A 21,250-nucleotide genomic window follows, 5' to 3' on the forward strand; every position below is an offset into this window, starting at 1 on the left:
GAATGTGAGCCATGCCGGCTGATGGCAAAGCTAAGTCTTTCTGTAGAATACTTGCTTTGGGTGCAAACAGCATATTTCATGCTACTTTGCTTGCATTACAACTATTTTAAGCAATCCACAACATGGAGACTTAGTATTTTGAACCTGCAAAAGGTCTGGAATGTGCTCAGGCCCCCCCTCCTATGCAGTGTTTGTGAAGCTGTCCCTCGATACATGACAAACTGGAAAGGCAAAGAAAAGGCAACAGCATGGAGCCTGTGCTGACAGTATAAATAGAAATTTGAGTTTAGCAGACAAAGTTCACAGTTTGCAGTGAAAGGTCGTAAGGGTTTCAAGCATTTTTGGTATTTTGTCTCTGCTGTCTGCACAGTATCAAGCAAATAAAAAACCCCTGATAGACAGCTTCCAATTCTGTATACTTGGCATCCCTGCTCAGCCTGAAGGGACACGGGAAGCTCTGTGTTTGGCATTCTATGATTATTTGAGGACACGCCATCCTGACAAAGCTTTAACACTTACTCAGCCCCAACTTGCCTGGTATTTTTTCATGTGACATTTGATAAGCTAAAAGGCTTACCGAGCTTCAGTTAAGCCAAGTGGCCTGCAGTTTTCTTGCTGAAAATGCACTAGCAAATTTAGCATGATGAGGAAGAGTCCTAAAATGTTAACTCTCAACAGGTTATGTTCCTCTTTTCCCAAGCAATGTACAGTCACATTAAAATATCAAATGCTTTTATGAGAAATCTCCTACAGTCTGTAGTTGAACCAAAGGAGAGTTGGAGGAGTCTGATTTTTTATTATAATTTTTGCCTGCAGTGAGTTCATTCCCTCCTCTGGATATTATTGTATCTCCTTTAGGAAAGGTTTAGCTCTGGCCTGTAAAACACTGACAATGACATTTTTATTTCCTGGACTCAACTAAATTTAAACCAAGTGGAGACTGTTTTCCTGGAGGTATGTAACCTCAGAAATCCAAAGAAGAGTTTTATTATCTGTGTACCTAAGAAGTGAGTGCAACCACTACTTTTTGTGAAATCACTACTGCCAGTATTCAGGCCTGTACTGCTGAAGCAACAAACGAGAAAAAAACCTTCTGTATTAACCTTGTCTTTGGGTGCATCTCTCCTGGGCTCGGAATATTCAGAGATATCTTAGGAGTGTGAATGGGATTAAATAGTAAAAATAGGACAGTAAATGGCTAAATTTTTTGCAAAGTGCATTCTTTTAATCTTCCAAATGAGCTTTTTCTTTATGTTCCTAGCTTTGCAACCCCTGGTGTAGCTCATCATCATCATACATTGGGAGTTTGTTGTGCATACTATGAGTGCCAAACACTCAAGCCCATGTTGTGCCTATAGGTGCTGAGAGGTGCCTGGTTGGGTTTTCCCTTTAACTCCCACTGGCATGCCTGACAATGTCATGAGGGATCTATTTCCAATTTTAGATGCTTGGATACTTTGCACACTTTGTCCTTCAAGCTCAGACAGATTACCTCTTCCAGCTGCTGTGCAACATATTCCTTCATACCCTTCTTGAGACAGATATTTTTTTATCTTGAGATACAAAACATATTTTGTTGTTGGGTCCCTTCATCAAATATTCTTTACTGTACCTGAAACCTGATGTCCATTCTACCTGTCTTAAAAGTATAGTAGTTACTTGCACAAATATTCAGTGGTTGTGAAGACCTGAAGATAGAAGGTCTCTCCAGACAATCCTCCTTTGACTTCCTTCTCCTTTTAATTTCCTCTCCCTGCTCACTTCTTACCTAGATACGGATGATTTTGCTCTGAGGCTTAGTAGTGCTGAGTGGAGCAGAACAGATGCCTGAATGTACAGGTTACCTCCTCCTACCGTGGTCAGGTGTGGAATACAAACACATTCCACATGCCATTAAACCTAGCCAGGAATTAATATGATCCCTAAATGGGAGGCATAACTGTAGACACACTCAAAATTAATTCCCTTTCTTCCCTAAATATAGAAAGATTAAGATCAAAAGGCTGGTACTCACTGTTTTCTACCCACCAGCAGAAAAACTGCAAGTTTTGATGTACGCAGAGCAAAGCACATTCCAACATGATATACTTCTAGGATAGCTAGAAAACAAAGTCCCTTCCCTTCTGACAAACAAGAGATAGGGTTTGAAAAACTAAACACAGACTAAAAGACAGGAAGCCAGAAAGGACTAAAAGGAATGGTATTTGTTAATGCTCAGCTTATATCATATGTGCCCTGGCCAATACCAGGAGCACGTTGTTTGTAATAAGCTGTCTGTAGGTGACTGAAGTAACTGGAAGAAGAGAGGACCCTCCTCATTCAAAGACACAGGTGAACACTGTGTCTGTCGTAAGATCTTATCTTTATAATTTATCATGACATGATAGCTCTGACTCCAACACAGGCCGTAGAACCTATATAAAGGACGATTATGTGAACATGTTTTCCTGTTTTTTTTAAAAGATGCAAGCGGAGTGTTAGGCCTGTGTCTGTGCTTGAGTGGATGGCTCACGCCACCTACGGGGCAGCTTCAGTAGCGAGACGTGTCTGCTCTCAAGAACTGCCCGTGAAAACCCACTACGGTTTCCATACTGATCAAAAATTGCTCCAACAGACATTTGAATTGGCTGTAGTACCTGTCAGTATTTAAATATATATACATCGATAAGAAACATTTGATCTTCAGATGCACTGCTACAACATTTGACATTCAGTGTGCTTGATTTTATAAATACAATAACAATCCATTTTTTATCCTGGTTACAAATAAGGATACATAAACATCTAATTCTCTTTTGATTATTGCCACAAATTAGTTAAGGTGACTATATTTGGAATTAGAAAAATTATACAAGATGGGGTTTAAAAGTCAAGCCCATTTTGTCTACTAAAGACTGCAGTAGGGAATCTAATAAAACTCCAAACAAAGCTACAATTGCTTGTAAGAGCTGACTACCGCTGAACTGCCTGATGCAGTGCTTGCATTAAGCCTAGATGAATACCAGTGTGTGGCTTTCATGCTAAAGAGAAAAACGTCTTAGGTTATAGCTGTAGAAATAGTACCTTTTCCTTAGGAATAACATTTCCTTTATACAACCATGCAAGTACCAGCCTTTCCACTGCCTTCGGAGGCTCATTTTGATCACCCACTTCAGCTCTTTTTTCACTCATTAGCACTACTTAGTCATTAAGTCATAACAGGCGAGCTCCAAAAGCAGGGTACAGCCTGAGCAGCTGAGCCTGAAGGTGGGGGCCACTGATGGTGGTAGGAGTACTTCTCCCAGCCCCTCAGCAGCAAAGGGCTAACCCACAGGGGCTGGGGCAGCCCCTGAGACAGCAGGCCCCAGGCTGGCTTGCTCTGCCACCCTGGGAGAGGGTGGAGGTGAAGGAACCAGCATCTGGATGGATGAAGACACAAGGACTGCAGCATCCCTTCCCCACCCAGCTGGAGCACTGGAAACAGCCTGTGGCAGAAGGCCAGTGCATGCAAAAGACATGGCCTCCCCATGCATTTTACCCAAATCATGCCCTGTTTTGTCTTCTTTCTTCCTTCAGCAAACTGGGCTGCTTACAGCATGACAAGGACTTACATGATTAAAACCGAAGTTAAAACAAACAATTACTCCAGACCTTATTAAGCTCCTTTCTCTTTTTAGTGGACTAATCTGCACCAGGCTAGTGCAATTTTCAGTCAGTGCTTCTTTACCCTCTTCACCAACTTCTCCCCAAGACTTTTACAGTCTCACTGAATGCCGTATTGGAAAGTTGGCAATAAGGAATGCACCTCCACTGTTTCTCAGGAGATGGACTAGCTACAAACAAGAAGCAGTTGTTGCTTCTGCTCAGCTGTGTTATCCCAATTTTACACAGGGACAATGCCATCGATACAAAGGAATATTCTTCTAAATTACACTACTCAGAAATGAGTATCAGGGCCTAAAACTTTATTCCTCTCTCACAATGTGTAGGTTGTTGTAAAGTTTCCTTCCATTAAGACCCATTTCTTCTTATAGTTTTTAGTTTTGTTTTGTTTTGAGTGAAGCACACATTTTTCTAGGACTAAAGCATTTCTGGAAAAGACTCTGAAAAAGGTTGCTCTGGTGGTTTTAAAACTGGAGTGAAACAGGTACCTTATAGAAGCAAGCTAATTTCAGGTGGCTCCAAAACATACAAAATAGTGATCTAATCCAGGATAAATGATAATGTCAAGACAAAGAAATGTGTCTTTTCAATTGTAAAGTACTATTTCATCTCTTAATGGCATCATAGACTGTGAAGGTAAATGTTCTTGAAAGCTGTTGTAATTAAAGGCGTAGGGAGGATGCTTGTCTGGGGGTTAAAACAGAGTTCATGAATTGCATTTACTCAGACCAAGCAATGAATTCAGAAGCAGCAATAGCATGTAGAATTTAAGTAATAGGATTTCAGAAAAACTGGGGATAGCACCTACTATTAGCTGTATCTACAGTTCTAATTTGCATGGATGAAGTAGAATGAAAAATGTGAATAATTGCTTTAGACACTATGACATATACAAAAGAAAGGCCAGAAAAAAAGAGCAGGCAAAATATAGCACCTAGCATGAAAAAAAAAAAAGCAGCTCCAGTCCTGGGGTCCCCAGAGACAAATCCATCTGATTTTGCTTAAGCAAACAATGTGGGGGGGGAGGTCCTGTTTTAATTTCTTTTTTGGCCTCCACTATATTGTTTATCTTGAGTGCTCATCTTCTTGACAAATATCTTTTCAGGAAACTATTCTTTTGGGTCTCATAGCCCTGAAGAGAACCTGAATAAAGTGTCTGCTCATCAAGACTGACTTGTGGTCTCTGTGTGGCTTTATTTAAAGTTAGAGGTTCAGAGACACCTGTAAACAGTCAACTGCAGGGACTGGAGACTGTGAGAAACAATGTAGTACATGAAAGGACTTACTGCCACCAAAAGTTTCTTCTCTCTGCAAATTAGCGTCTTACACATTCAGGAGTATAAGAAAGATAAGAGAAGACTGATGACTTAGTATAGCCCTCATTAAAATGCTCAACGTACTTCTTGCAGCATCACTCAGAGCTAAGTAAGGAGTTTCGAACCCATTTTGCAAATGAGGAACTGAAGGACATTGGCAAAGCACGGCAATACCTATACAGCAGTCCCAGAAGCATCTGCAATGTTTTGCAGAGGTATCAAAGATTTAATTTTAAACTAGGTAGCATGGGTACCACTAGCCAGTCAGGCTGCACCGTCTTGATGCTCACCACAGGCTGGCTTGCCAAGTTATTTCTATTCCTGCACGGTAGACCCCATCTGGACTCCTGAACTCCAGGTGTGTCCTAAATGAGATATGTGAGCTGAGGGACCCTAAGACACTACAAGAAACGCCACTGCCTGTTGGTTTGCTTCTCTTCATTGCTCCTTTCCTTCACCGATACAAACTGTAATGCTCAAGGTGGAAGAAATTTGTGAGCGGGGATTAGAACATGCCAAAAAGTAGGAGGTGGGGAGTGACAGCAAGCAATACATACACATGGAGAGAGGGAATAGGGGCTGGTGGATGAGGCCTGCCTTTTCCATAGGAACAAAAAAAATGGTGCTGTAAGTAACTTGCCCAAGGTCACAGAGGTAGTTTTGAACAACCTTACATACATGCTTAAAAATCTCTCGTTCTTTTAAAACTTGAGCCTGCTGCTTGAGTGATGGTGTCCGGATGTACCGGATCGGGACTCGCCACCAGAATTCTGCCACCCCCTACTGTAGTCCCGTGATGTGAGTAAGCAGGCAGGATTCAACTCCGACATAGGAGTTTTCCTCAGGGCCAGGGCCAATCCATTATTTAACTCGGCAATACCAGACAGTTTATAATCTGCCTTCAGTCTTTTTCAGATTCTAGCATGTCTAAGTCTATCATTAGGAATTCATTGGGAAAAAGTATAAGCCAGATATTTCCTTAGTTCTCTAGGGGCAGCGTGTCCTCATAGGAGGCAGAAACAGTATTTCACAATTATCATTTTCTAACCCCCTGCCCTCCAGCACTGTAGGAAAGAAAGAATATCTTATGAGAACAGTAAACATTCAGCATGTGCCTGTTTCACCATTCTGATTCAGAGCATCAGCCCTACATTCAGAGAGAGCAACTGTGGGAGTCTGTGTTATATCTGCAGTAAAAAATGTTGGCTTTTCTGGATCTGGACACTGCCACCTCAGCTCATTTCTAATGCGTGTGCTTTGGCAGCACACAGCTGAGCAACGCCATAGATGTGCATTTTAAAATGTGGTAACCTTCAAATGGTGTTTTTTTCTTGAGAATCATGTATATTATAATTACAAGGAAAAAAAATGGCACCGCTGCTTTTCTTTACAAAACAATTCAATTCAGGATTATTACTTTTGGTCGGTGAGGTTATCATCACCAAGAGTGAACAAGACTGAACAATGAGTAAGTTTAAAGTGTCTTTGTAATGAGTTTAACACATTTGGAAGCCCTGGGTCCTCCCATGGTTTTTTTTGCACCCATTTTCTGTGGTTGGACAAAGTTCAAACATAATAGTGTGTGTAGCCAGGACACAATATACGTGGTCACTTTGATTAAAATATAAAAAATTCTAACATGTAACTTGTCCATGTCATTATTTGGCAAAACTAATGATATAATTAAACGGGTTCAAATATCAAAAACATATGTATCTGCTTACATTTATACTTTTTTTTCCATTTACAAAATAATGCTTTTGTTAGAGAATAAAATTCAATGAGCTTCATATGTACTGGTGGAATTCTGCAACTCAATTATTTCTTCATCACAATGGCAAGAGAAATTCCAGCACACAAATAATCTAGAAGATTTATAGGCCTGATTGCAGCACTGACACTTGGCCTACAGAGCTCCGTAGCAGACCAAAGAGAAGTAGTCTCTTCCACAGGTACAAAGCGGGTTGGCTGATAGCATCAGCTAAGCCATTGTGAAGGATATGAGCAGAACATTTACAGCCCTACTTCTAGCTAAACTAAGAAATCTTTGAAGTATGATATGTTCATTTCATTAGTGTTTAAAGCAAACTTCTGCAGGAAATGGGATTCACATACATGTTTTCTTGGGAGTTTCTTGTAAAACAGTAGTCAAGTCTGAACATAGGTATGTATTTTTAATTTAATAGATAGGTTTACTTTACAGGTTCTTCCCTCATTCTCCTACTGCCTGTAAAACTCTACATCAACAGAGACATCCAAAGTCTGCTTTCATTTAATTAAATGGGATCCTTGTCCCCAGTTAAAAAAGAAAAGATATCAGATATATGAAATAATGTCTGTTCTCATGACATCTCCAGCCCAATTTCCAGGAAGAATTTGGGATAGTTTTGAATAGATGAAAAGAATGATAAGAAAAACATTTCCTTCAAAAAAATTAAAGAAAAGCAACACTCCCACTTATCTTCCAACTCTTCCATCTTTGGAAATTTTCCTTTTAGCTCAGAGGGGCTAGGCAAGTAAAGCTGTTCATCTGTGTCATCCCATTAAATGTCATAATTAGCAAAATAAGATGCAGTACAATGGACTCAAATAACAATCACTGCTGTCCACTTCAAACCAGATACATTTAACCACTGTGATCATTTCTACAGTGGAAGAATATCAATATCAATAAACTGAGCATGTGAAAATGTTAGGACTCAGTGATATTGGTTATTCTGCTTATACATAGGAATTACCTCCACTGCAGTCAAAATGCTACTATAACTGAGGACAGTATCTGGGCCAGTAGTGGATACCTGTTTACTTAGCTACACAATAGTAGACCAGGGTTTGGGTATTTTTAAGCTAACACAAACCAGAGCGATTCTAATTTTACTGCCTGAAAATGGGAATTTCATAGATCTAAACTGACATTTGTTCCTTGCCAAAATATTTTGCACTGGCACTTACAGTTTTTCCTACTGCCAAGAACTGAATAAAACTCAGCCAAATTCTTCAGTTCTTAATTGAGCAAAATTCTCATTGTAGTTTTGCTTGATTAAGAAAAACAGGCCATAGTCTGCTGCATCAATAACTGTCTGGGTATATATAGGTTGAGAACCATTTAAAAATATTTAGGAAACTTTATACAGCTTATAGTTCTCAACCAAAATTAAGGGGGTTATCTATATATGTCAAATTGCCTGTCTGCACAAGTGACCAGTTCCCCGACTGTTGAACTTCACAAGGTTCTAATGTTGCTAATTGTCACATGGAAGTAATTAATTGAGTCACTTGAGAAAAATCTGTTCCAGATCATGTAGGGTTTTTCTTTACAATTGTGGAGGCCTGAATTACTGAACTCTAGGAAATACTCTTTTTTTTTTTTTTACTTTAAAAATTAGATATTTACCAGTGTAATTGATGCATGGGAACTGATAGGGCACAAGTTTCTCAAAGTTACAGTCACTACTGCATATAGTTTTCCTTCATGACTGTTCAGATTTCTGCATTTTATCTGTGTCATAGATCTCCTGAGGAGAACTACTAGACTTTCATAGTCAAGAGGATTCATAAAATATTAAACTTCAGCAGTCATTTTTAGCCTGAGGCAGCCAAGGGAAAACTAGCCAGTAAAATTCTTTAACAATATTGTGTTAATAATTTTGCATTTCCAAATGAAAAATAAGTAGGTTTGTCTTCTCTTCCGTAACAGTTATCACTACATTATGAATGTCACACCAGTGTTGTATGGTCACAATATACTGCTGACTGCAAGTGGAGGAAAACACAAATCTCTCCCCTTCCTCTAGATGATTTGTCATGGCTTAGTCCTTTGAAGACAAGTTCATTTCAGGTGTCACATTTCATCAAGGTGAGGACTTCATTCCAAACCAAAGACATAACGGCTTGTAATCATTATTACAATATCAAACGAAGTAAATAATTTTCAACTGACCACTGTTAAGAGACTCCGCATCATTTGGGGAATAAATAGAAGTACAAGAGAGGATGAAACAAGGTATAGCTATTAGTCATAAAGAGAAGAGAGATAAAATAAGAAGGAATTCAGGAAGAGGAGAGGCATAGGTAGAATTTAACAGCAGTTCTCAAAGCTGATTTATGAGATTTGTACACACATTAGGAGATAATCCAGTCTAGAGCCTAAACAGGCAAAAGAAACAAAACTGCCAAAAAATGAAAGATACTGAGGGTTTTTTTAATTTCTTAGGGATTTTGATTATTGGTGCTGCTTTTTAGGTTGAAAAGAAGAAAAAGAGGAGGGTGATATTTTTTTTTCTATAGATACTATTTGAAACTAATCCATCCAAATCTGCATTTAAAAGCAATGGCACTGTCATGTGGCAGTAGTTTGTACATTTTGCCCACTATGTCTTAAAAGAAGAGATGAAAACTGTCCATAAGTTTGCCTTACTTCCCCTCTCTGAAATGTTACTTTCAAAAACCTGTAATGAAAATAGTATCTAAAAGAGGAGCAAACATGGATGCCATATAATCCCACAGATTATAAAAGCTCTTAGATTTTTGTCCAGTACAGTCACTCCTGATTTATTATTAAAGCTTAAATCAGTGAAGATGGAAGAAATTGGATTACCCCTCAATTCCAAGCAGAGAGCTGCTAAATCTCTGGTATCTCAGTTAATTCTTTCACATGTTCCCCTCTGTTCATAACCCAGCTTTCCTCCAGGCGCTTCGTCCTTTGCCTGCCGTGAAGCTGCTGTGCTCTGGGGTCCCATCAGCCAGCAGCGTGAAACAGTTATGCCACCACAAGCTACTCATATAGATGCAGTAATACCAGCAAAGCTGACTTGGGAGTTTTTGATTTCTTTATTTTAATTCTTACTGATTGTTTCATTTGTGTGCATATGCTTATGTGTGTGTGTATGGGCAGGGCTTACTACCCCAGCACATTGCTCAGAGTTGCTGGTATGGCTGCTTCTCAGCTAGAAGCACTTTGCTATTTAGTATTCCTTTAACAGTAAACTGTTCCTACCCTAAATATAGCCTAAATTGCACCCAGCATCCAGTACTGGCACTTGCAAAGTATCCCTCAGAGTTTTTGGAGCTCACAAAGCTGCAAACACATCTTTTGGAAATATTAGTCCCTGCATGACTTTACTAGCCCAACTTGCAAGTACAGTCCTTTAAGAAGATCATTCCCGCAGGATCTAATCAGCCTTGTTATTTAATTTATTGAGAATTTTGCAACAATTTTCAGGAAATACAGCTCTAGACCTAAAAAAACCCTTCTCAAACTCTGAGCCTGTGGGCTATAATTATGTAATCCAGATTATCTCTTTCCTTAGCATGGTTAAACAAGCCTTCCACAGAGCACATTAGAAGTATTTCTATTAAGAATACGTGATTTCCGCTAACATCTGAAAATCTGAGCAGGTTTCTTGACCTAACACAAAATTAACTTAGAATTAATGTAGGTGCCCCATCTCACAGTCAAACAAAACAAACAAACAAAAGAATATCATTGTAAGCATTGCTGATAGCCATTCTGCTGTTTGGAGAAACTAGACTCCTTTTTCCTTGCTAGAGGGGTACCTGCCTACTGGATTTATTTTGTATTTGGTTAAGCCATGGCCTGTAGGTAGCCATGAACCTTTGGTTCTGATGTTCAGCAGTAACAATTTGGTGGACAAAGTTTGTGGGGAAGAATATGATTTCATTTAAGTGCATTGACTTGTCTAACGCCAGATTATGTAGTTAGTCATTGTTGTCTTAACTGCATCATCCTGGGAATAGCTAGCACATGCCTTAACTACTCCTTTGCATAGATACGAGAAGAATTTTTAAAAATACATATCTGCTCCAAGAAAATCCAGATTTGGAAACAAAAAAGGAGGGCTGGGCAGGGAAAACAGAGGCCTTAGTTGATTGACAATGTAGGATATAGAACCCTTCTGATCCTAACCCATGAGGGGATGTTTGCATCTGGCCCCATAATGGGGTCTCCATGCCTGAACTAGATGCCTAGACTCCATGCATGTGTGTAAGGGGAGTTAAGTGCCTCGGAGGGGGATTCACAAAAGCCACTGTTTGGGGAGCTGCCTAAGCCAGCCGAATAGGAAAAGCTGAAGAGTGCAGTTCATCCTAAATCCTAGCTCTTTCCTTGGCCTAAGTGCCTTCTGGTGAATGAATTACACAGCACAAGTCCCTCCACTCTCAGCTCATAGCTCACAATCCTCTTTTGAAGGCAGGTGCCAAATTTTTCTTTCAAACTCTGAGCAGCCCTCAGCAGCTCAAGCACACTCTTACTCAGGCTGTAGAAGATGGGCCTATAATCCCTTCCTTTAGCAAAGGGCACTGAAGTGCACATTTCCTACCTCCTAGGCATGCCCCAGCCAGCACGCTACAGGCATCAGCTCCCAGGAGGTGCGTGGGAGCTGGCACAGGTCACAGCAGAGCCAGGGAGGCCTGGGGAGGAGAAAAGCCACAAGAGACTTTGTCGGAAAGCTTGGGAGGCGTCAGCAGGCAAAGGGAGCCTCAGGTCCACGCTCTGCACTAAGGAAGGTTTGTGCACTGGGACCCAAGCAGCCCTTGAGGAGGGCTTCAGTGGCCTGCCAGCTCAGGCAACAGCTAATCAGTCCCTGATCAGGGACTTGGATTTCAATTATGGACTGAAGTGCTTTAATTTCCCCCTCTAATCCTATTTCCTCATGTGCTTCCAGCCCCACCTCTGCCTCATAGTGCTGCAGGTAGCTGAAGGGAGGCTGGTGTCCCCCTTTGATCCAGTTTAGCAGCTGGGTAGCAACAGGTTTGTCAGCCTATCACCCCTGGCATAGTCCTTCATCCTGGCTGCAGTACTGATGAAGTGCAAGTGCCAGCTCCCACTGCAGACCTTTTGTAACAGTTAGACAGGAGAGCTGAGCACTGACCAGCTTTATAGCCTGTATATTTGCTAGTCTCACAGTTACCAGCTATCATCGGTCCAAATGGCTGCACTGAACATTTCGTATTGTTTCTCTTGGAGTAGAGTTGAGAGACTTGAATGAGCAATAGTATTTGGTCTTCAGTACTTGGCTTTGCTCTCCTTTGGCCTTGGTTGGGTTATTCCAAGGTGACAGATACGGTAATTTCAAGTCCTTTAAACTATAGCACATTGGATTGCATATAGGAAATTAATTTTGCCTCATTGCATCTTTGGAGTTTAAACGACTATATATTTTCATAGATCCATGATAAGTGTGTGTGAGTGGGGTGGGGGGGTTCTTGCGCGTGCATGCGTGTTTCAGAAGTATTCTTTTTCTTTATTGTGCTTTTGAGAGACGTGGCAAACATTTCCTACAAGTATTCACTGAATCAAACCTGCGGGGAGTATTTCACAACTCAGGTTGAAAGTTTTTTTGGTGGTGTCATGCTACCTTTATTTCTGCACTTGTAGAGTGGGAAGAGAGTGGCATCTGTGTAGGCCTGTACATGTTACACTTGTTAACAAGTAACAATGATTTCAATCTTTGTCTCTCTGCCCATTGTTTAGTCAAGCGGTTATGTGTTGAAATAGACTTGAGTAAGAAGCATTTCTTCCCTACTGCACAGGAGGAAAAGGCAGAAGGTCTTTATGGGCAGATCTGTCTGTCATGACACAGGGATGTATGTGTGCAGTTCACCCATGGTGGCAGTGTAGAGGAGTACACTACAGTTTTTGGTGGTGATTGCAGCCAAGTGCCAGATTATGAAGAGATGTACATTGGTACATCTACTGGCAACCATCTAGCAACTTCCAACTTCAAGTTCACCCATAGATATGACCCAGAGAACAAAGGGTCTTTTATAAAAATTAAAAGCCCAGTTATGAAACCTTTTTAACCAAATGAGTGTTTAGTTTTAGTTATTGTCATCTTAGTCTTTATCAAAAAAAGTAGCATAAAAAATAAAATCTACCCATTTAGGAAATAGGATCGTGAGATAATATCTGCTTGATTTTTGTGAATAGAACAGTGTCAGGTCATGCCTAAGATCAGCACATCCTAACAAATATTATGATATCTGCAATATTTTATAATAAAATAGGAAAATAACTGTTGCTAAATAATTTTAAAACATTCTCCTGATTTCTATCTGGGTGGAGTAGTCTAGTATGTTTAAACTTCTAAGGCAAGATCATTTCTTCCACTGTTTGAGCAAAGGTAGGAGAAGTATGCAAAGGGCAGAAATCTTTTTAGTGGCAAATAACCTTCCAATAAAAATTGTCTGAGAGACAGGAGGTTTTTTCAAGAAAGATATTTTACAGACATTTGTTATTTTTTTCATATCTCCCTTGGACTGGAACTTCGGGGTTCTGAGGAGCTGCAAAGTTAGAACACAGCAAATAAAAATAAAGGAGAGAGAAGCTGTGCTTTCTCTCAACAGGCTCATCAGAGCACAGTGAACGGAAATACTGTAAGTGGTAACAATTTATCTCTGAAATAGAGCCTCCAAAGCTTTTTGCTTTTATTAAAAAAAAAAAAAAAAAAAAGTCACAAAGCAGCATAAGGGCAAGAGCCAAGAAAACACATTTTGTATGCCATCAAAGTGAGAAAAGGAACAGAAATGCTATGTTGTGCCAGTTTCAGAAAGAGGCAATCAAGCAGATTTTACGGCAAGAAGGCAACGTGTAAGGCCACAGGATTGCAACAGGAGTCACAGAGGACAGTAAATTGTTTCAAATTAAGATCAGGCCAAGTACTTCAGAGTCCCACACAGATTTCTTGCTTTATATTTCAAGAACTCCCAGGACTGTTAAAGTAAACGCTGTCCGGGTTGCAAAGGCTAGAGTATGATCACTATGAAGGGGCACATGAAACACTTTCTCTATAACCAGAACCAGTGCACCCAGAATTAGACTCTTTCTTAATGAGATTTCATGATCTTGATGCCTTGTCAGGGGTTAATGGCTCCCATCTAGATCACTGTAAAGCACTTAATCAGTATGTGTGCAGTGCTAAAAAGAGGAGGGAAGAGGAGGGGAAATATAGTTCTAAACCTCAGAGAAGTCCCTGCTTCATCACTGATAATGAAGAGGCTAAAACTTAACCCTTTCCAAAGGGCCAGTCCTCCTGCCTGCCTCAGGTATCCAAGAGGTGCCTGGAGCCCTTACCCCCCAAAATGCCCCACTGCAGAGCACCGGCCGGACCTCAGTAGGAACGGAGAGAGATACCTGCCTTTCCCAAAGCTGCGGCTGGGCTCTATCCACCCAGGACACAGTGCAGCCTTTTTACCCCCAAAATGAAGACAGATGACAGTGGCTGTGGCATGGCAGGACATCACACCATGGCAGGGAGCCTGCAGGTGGCCCACTGGCCATGAAAGGCAAGTCAGACTTCAAGCAGCACCAGCAATAGAAACAGCACTTACTACAGCCTCAAGATCAAGAGAAGCACAAGAGCAGTTTATGGCCACTTTTCCCTCGTCTTCTCAGGTTTGGCACCAAGCATAGCTTAGCTAATCTCAAAAGTCAAGCCAACAAGAATATTACATCTGCAGACACCTCGACTGCTTTACATGTTTAATCTAATAAAAAGACAGGTTATCTTCCCTGCGACATCTGTAACAATCAGTCATTGTCATTACCAACAGTACTTTTATTATCAGGATTTTCCTTTCTATTGCCACTTCTTGGGAAGTGTTTAAGAAAATACACACTCTAGCACCTATTTGTGTCTTGCGGATGTTAATGAATGGGATTTTTGCATACACATCTAAGCTTTCCTAAAGGTATTGAGATCTACTAATTCACACAATGCTCCCCCTCTAAGCATTCTTCCCAGACACTTGAAAGAAAACCTTAAACCAAGCTGTATTAGAATAAAATATATATAGCTCGAGTTGATCTTTTGTGTCTCTTTTAGGACTCAACACACCTTCACAAAGAATGTATTTTATTTTTTCTGCTTTTAGTACAATATTGATTAATCAAGTGAGGAACTAAGAGTTCTCTGAGCAGTAAAACTGGTAGATATCCTTCAGAATAAGACTCCCTGCCACTTGTGAGTATTTGGGTGAAGATTCAGGATACATTTGATTTTATTAATTGCTACAGAAAGAGATAGTCTTCTTCCCTCACTTTTGTCTACTCCCATACATCTGGTAAGATGGAGCATTTCACTGATGAACAAGCTTAACACTAAACTGTGCAGATTATTCACTTGTCATTTAGAGCCAGTTGCTAGTGTGTGGCTTGTTCATAAAGCTGTAGCTGGCTGAACCGAGAGGTAGCAAAATGGAAACTTTTTACACTTTCAGCACTGAGTATAATTCACAGCAGCACTGCTAGAGGTATTGCTTTGGATTAAAATAGTAAAATGCTGTGATACACTTTACAAACCATTGTACCACAATAACACGCAAACAATTGTACCGTGAAAATTTGGGAGGCTTCTACTGCATGCAGTCAGCACAACCTATCTCAGGGCAGAATTAAGCCCAAGAGTGATGAGTGACAGCTGAGAAGGGAGGTTTCCAAAGAAAGCCTTTAGTTCCCTGTCCACACTGTTTTGCAACCAGTAATCACCATAGTTCATTATCAACACCTCAAGGTTCAGCCTACCGGATCAAGCACTTCAGTCTGAAGCACATCTCCGGTTGTTTGTCTTTGCATTTATTTGGGGGTAGGGGACTGGCAGTAGATGTGAAGCATTTTTGCCAAAACAATCCCCAAACTAACAATGCCCCCAGGAGACGGTCAGTTGACTATAAAAACACTTCCATGAAAACCAACCTTGTTGCCAGTGGGCTGCGCACAGCAAACCTGTTACATCTGATAAGGCAAATTCCTTGGACGGTGTCAGTGCCTGTGCCCCACGGGGAGCTCCTTCTGCAGCGACCGGTAGCACCGCCGCTTCAGAGAAGGAGCCCTCAGTCCAGTTCCCACGTTGAACAAACAGTCTGTGCTCGGACGCATCGGCTGCCAGTCCCGGGCTCCGCGCCAGGAGGGCGATTACGTGTTGATAAGCAGGGAGGCAGCTCTATGCTTTGATCACTTTGTGTGTTCCACATTATCGGGTCCAGGTTTACGTGCCTCGCGCAGCCAGTCGCTGTACGGGGAGCTAGTGGCAGTCGCTTAAGTGTCTCCATCAAAGCTGCCTGCCACCAAGACTGTAGGCAAACTGCCCAGAAAAGAGAGCATTAGGCAGAGGATTCAAGCACATGCCGTATGGCAGAGAACAGGAAAATGTATTCAAAGGCAGGTATTTGCTAAATCCTACCTATAATTAATTCTAATCCCGTAATTAAAGTCGCATGCTTTTCTGCAAACATTCCCCCACGTTGGTCCTTCCTCCCCACCCCAAGGTCAGACACCGATTCGTGCAAACAAGTACACACTACCACACAAGAGAGCTGCATCCCTGGGGACTGTGGTCACCGAAAAGCAATGCCCAGCTTGCTGATCCTTGTCACAGCTCCCTGCCATCTGACTGCAAGTAGCTTTCAGGCATTTTCCAGCAAACAGCTTCTGGGCCAGATCCTCAAAGACACGCAAGAGACTAACTCCCCTGGAAACCAATTACTAGCACCAGGCATCTGAATACCATCGTAAATTGTGAGCTTCATGTTTGCATTGAGTCGACAGAGCCCTGTGCCTGGGAATTAGGGGTTGTGAAGATGCCAACCTAATCACGCCCAGATTTGAAGAGAGAGATGGACATGCCTATCCAGACCCACATAGGTAGGCTTGCAGCAGACTAGGCATGGGGAGAAGACATAATTATGTCTGCATGGCCTAATTTCTCCTTCTCACCATGGCTGCTTCCAGTCCCAGGATGTGTGTTTTCACATATATGCACACATAAATACCTGCACACAGACAACTATTTTCCTATATATGTAGATACAGACACACACGCAAATATACACTGTTTGGAAGTAAGAAACAGAGGAAGTCCGAGGGTGCCATTTTCATACAGAGAGCTGGGTGACCATCCAGACTGAGCACACGCACGAATGTATTGCAAAAAGATTGGAGCAGGGGCAGTTGCTTTGTCTTTGGAAATGGATTTACAAATGGATAAACAGAGATCTCCCCAGGCATTGCAAGAAAAGATCATATAATTACCACTGAAGCCAAAGATAGCTTATAGATGATTATCAGTTTTTAAGATGAAGCCATTTATTTAGATGTTTTTCACACTTCTCTAAGAAAGCAACTGTAGGCACCATTTTGATTAAAAAAAAAAATAGAAATAGGCATCTGCCACATGTTGAATATTCCTCATTATCAGCAGGTTTATACATGTGTGCATTTTAAAATGTTTATTATGACAATCCTTGTTATGACTGTCTTAGATTTAGTAAATACCACATGATAATCAGATGCAGTTGTTAGACCTTGAGCAAAATATGATTTAATTTATTTTTAACGTACCAAACAATAGCTGTTTCTTGGTCATCTAAACTGAACACAGACACTCAACACTACTTTGTTTCCTTGGAGGGGACAGTGAAAAGGAGGGAGGGGGAAAAAAAAAAAATTTGATCTCTGTGGGAGAGTTTCACAAGAGGCAAGAAGGCAGGATTACGTTTACCTTAAATCCTACTTTCCCCCCTACAGAATGCACAGGCCCTCTTTAGCAAGGTAAACTCTTTGCCTACTCAAGAAACAGGTATCACCTTCAATGAAGCTGGAGGCACCCTTAAAAGTAAAGTGATGTGGGACCCCAAAACTGCTTGGGCTGAAGTCGGGCACGGAGCAACTGTCTCCTGCCAACAGCATGGCTGAGCCCTTGCAAAGGGGCTGCGCTCTCCCTTACCGTCCTCCTGCTCTTTACTGCTGAAAATAAGATTAAATCAGTGTAGCTAGTCTTAATTTGTGTTATGAAACTGGTTAGCTTTCAGAGGAAATCTGTGCCAAGTTGCATTTGGTTGCCTTCACTCCCTGTTTTTATGTGGAGTATGACTGAACTTTCAGAAAGAAACCCCCCAGACTGAGTTTAATTAGTTTGATTGCAAATTTGAAAACATGTCTGAATTACATAAAACCTTGTTTAGCACAGAAAGGCAGAAGAGTGCTTTATATTCAAGTGGTGAAGTGTGTATTAAATGGCACCCTAAGCTCTGAGTAAATACAAAATTATTTGGCAAGCAGAAGGTTGTCAGTTTTTCCTGCCCCTGAAACTATGAGTTCCCACTAAAATTCAGTCTCTGTGCTGTACAGGGTATCCTCAGATCCTGTCAGAAAGTACTCACTGACTGACAAGTTAGTCCTCAAAGGAGTTTAATGATCCAGAGACTAATTTTAGCTGAGATTAATTTTTGAAATAGTGTCTTTGAAAACCGTGAACAACAACGTCCTGGGAAGATCACTGCTCAAGTCACTTACACATCACAGCACTGCTGCTGAGAACAATAATCAGCATTTGCTTGCCTTTTCACATCTAAAGACATCCCCCACTTGAAGTCACCCCAACTATCCACTGGTGCTGAGTGACTACAGAACTAAGGCCTTGATAGCTGCTCTTCTCATTTTGTGCTAAAATTTCTTAGAAGATAGATAGCTGGCTAACAGAATTAGTTTACAAGTGCCAAAAAAAATTTATATGCCCAGTGACTAATCTAATGCTTTTCAGGCGGTGAGAACCTTAACAAAAACATATACGCTTGCACGTATAACCCAGCGATTTAAGGGAACCGTATTGTACAAAACAGGAACAGTACAGATTGTTACCAAAGTAACACTAAAAATGAAAACAGAAGAAAAATGGTTATCACCTTGCGAAGACTTTGTAGCTTTCTCTTACAAGCCCTTCTTTGATTCTGCATGAGCTGCGACGTACCTCGGCCTACAAGCTGGGGGACAGCCAGGGAACTAACTCCCCACGGAGGGCTACTGTGCATCTCTCTGCAACAGCTCTCTGCAACACAGCAGCGTTACTCCTTACGCATGGTAACACGTTTGCCATTTCCATTGCATTATGCTGTCCCTGCATGTCTCTATATGACCAAGAGACTTTAGCGAGGTTTGTAATGTTCCCGTGGGATTGGAACCCCCTGTCCCCAAGAGCAGAGCCATCCCTGGATACACCGTTGTAGATACTTGGTAATATGATCAGTTATCAGGGTTATTCCAAAAGTAGCCATGTTCCTAACCGCTTTTGATCTCGAGTCAAAAACATCCTAGAGAATTAATCTTTTCAGCATCAAACATTTTTTAGTAGGACTCTTCTAAGCAAAAAGATCTCCAGAGTCACCAGGATTTTTATTTTGAGAGTTTTGCAGCAGTCATTTTTGACATGGAAACCTGAGCGCTAGCAAGTCCATCCCCTCACTGCAGCCGGGAACGGGTCCCTGCAGCTTTAGGCAGCCCCCATGGAAGGGACCTCAGGGCATAAGAGTTCAGGTCACCAAGACCTACTCATGCCTTATGCCTCTTTGGGAAATACAGCAGTGCAAAAGCAATGCGTGGTACATTAAGCCCATCGGGCTAGTGTCTGGGTGAGTATCTTACAGGTTCTGAGACATGGGTAAATTTCAGTTAACCCCCAAATTGGTTGCAGAGCGATCACTTCCCTGTAAGAACCAACAAAATCGAGGTCTGGCTTCCACCCTTTGCAAGACCACCTATGATTTCAAGTCCCACATGGACAGGCATCACTCTTTCCATACATTCTTTACACAATTAGGCTAAACCAGCCATTATTTCTTCACACCAATTGAAGAATTATGACTGCTAGTACTTTTTGTTTTGTCTTCAGTTTCTACTGACAAATGCAAATAGCCAGAGGAAGGTCCTTTCTAGTTTTCTCAGGAGAACAGCTCTACCAAAGAGGTTATTGAGAAATGTTCTCACTTGAGCTTTGCCTGTAAAAATGTGTTTTTTCAGGGAATCTCTCTCACCCACAGAGCCAACCACACACGTTCACACACAAGCAGCTGAACACTGTGGTTTAGGATAATGTTCCTTTGCCCTCGAGTGGCTTGCCCCACCCTAGGTAAAGCAAAACATTTATTGTGTCTTAATCTGAAAGACTGGTGCAAAATGACGCGTCACACTCTATGAAGGCACAGTTGCTTCTCCTCCATCTTCCTTCAGACATTCAAACAGTTAAGGTAAAACTCGGCTTTCTCCAAGCCTTTGGCTTCTCTAAAGGTGCACGCATGCACTGATTTACCTGCCATAAATATGTAGACACATTCCCATTGCTTTCTGACAGAAACCCAGGAAAATCCCACTTCAAAGCCAGCTTACTGCTCCACTGATGGACACCTTTGAAAGCATGTCAGGTCGCATTACATGAATGTGTTTGGAGATGATCCTTACATTGCTGGGATTTGAGTGAAGGGTGTGGGAAGTCTTACACTTTGGCTGCATCTTCAGCACAGATTTTTCACCTCCTCACTCTGGTATTTTCCTTAAGTCCTGTCACTGCTGGGAAAGTCTCCTTTTGCTGTTCCCAAATTCTGGAGGACCTGTCCAACATTTAGGATCTATACGCTTCTTTCAAAAAACAAGAGCAAGATTTTCAGTAGCTTTCAGGCATTTAAAGATGCTGGTGGTTTCCTAGCAAGGTCTTCAAACAATGTGAGCTGTGCACCCAGGCATTCAGAAAAAACCTGCAGGGCAGAAAAAAGGACCTTCAACTTCTCTCTCTCTCAGTACATAAATAACTTTTTAGAGAAGGTGAGTAGGATGAGACAGGCAGTGAGCTGAAACACTGAAAAACTATCCCAGGCATCCCTCATGCTTGCCTTATAGTGACATAGGTATCTGATAGCGATAATCCAGCTGGACCCACTGGCGGGAGGCAGTGAGCAGCAGCAGTTGCACACACGACTCTACCACATTTCTCTTCAAGACTAATTTTGTTGGATCCCTCCTTCCTTTGGGAGCAGGGGGAGAGATGAGCCATAAGGCCGGTGCTGAGCACAGGCCGCTTCCCAAGTACCTGCAGCAGATCCCAAGACCCAGACAGCTCACATGAGGCTGCCGGGGAGGCTCTGACCTCCTCCCACGAAGGTATTGGCCAAGTCCCATCTAGCCTGCGGTTGTTCAGTAAAAAACCCCCACCTTCCACCTCAGCTAGTCACAGGCACCAGCCCCAGCCAAAATCAATAGATGAGAAGCAATTTGTCATTTCCAGGCCACACTGTTTTGGTTAGGATGAGTCAAAAAACACTAAAGAAACACAGATGTAGTGAGATCACCTCATTTTCTGGAGCCTTCCTATCTCTAGAAGTCTTGCCTGATCTCCCTTGAAATTTCCACACGCACACACAGAAACATCTTGTGTGCTGTGTGGTCACGACTGTCAAATGCAGGTGCATCGCGTGATGCTCAGCAGGGCCGAGGGAGCTCAGCACAAGCA

The 21,250-nt window shown here is 41.7% G+C and overlaps 1 protein-coding gene across 6 annotated transcripts in view; it reads left to right on the top strand.

Moving 5' to 3' along the window:
- Positions 1–21,250, top strand: part of COL8A1 (collagen type VIII alpha 1 chain) — a 93,737-nt gene that overhangs the window by 64,910 nt on the left and 7,577 nt on the right. The window lies entirely within an intron of this gene.

Source organism: Harpia harpyja, chromosome 8, assembly GCF_026419915.1.
Source record: "Harpia harpyja isolate bHarHar1 chromosome 8, bHarHar1 primary haplotype, whole genome shotgun sequence".
NCBI lineage: Eukaryota > Metazoa > Chordata > Aves > Accipitriformes > Accipitridae > Harpia > Harpia harpyja.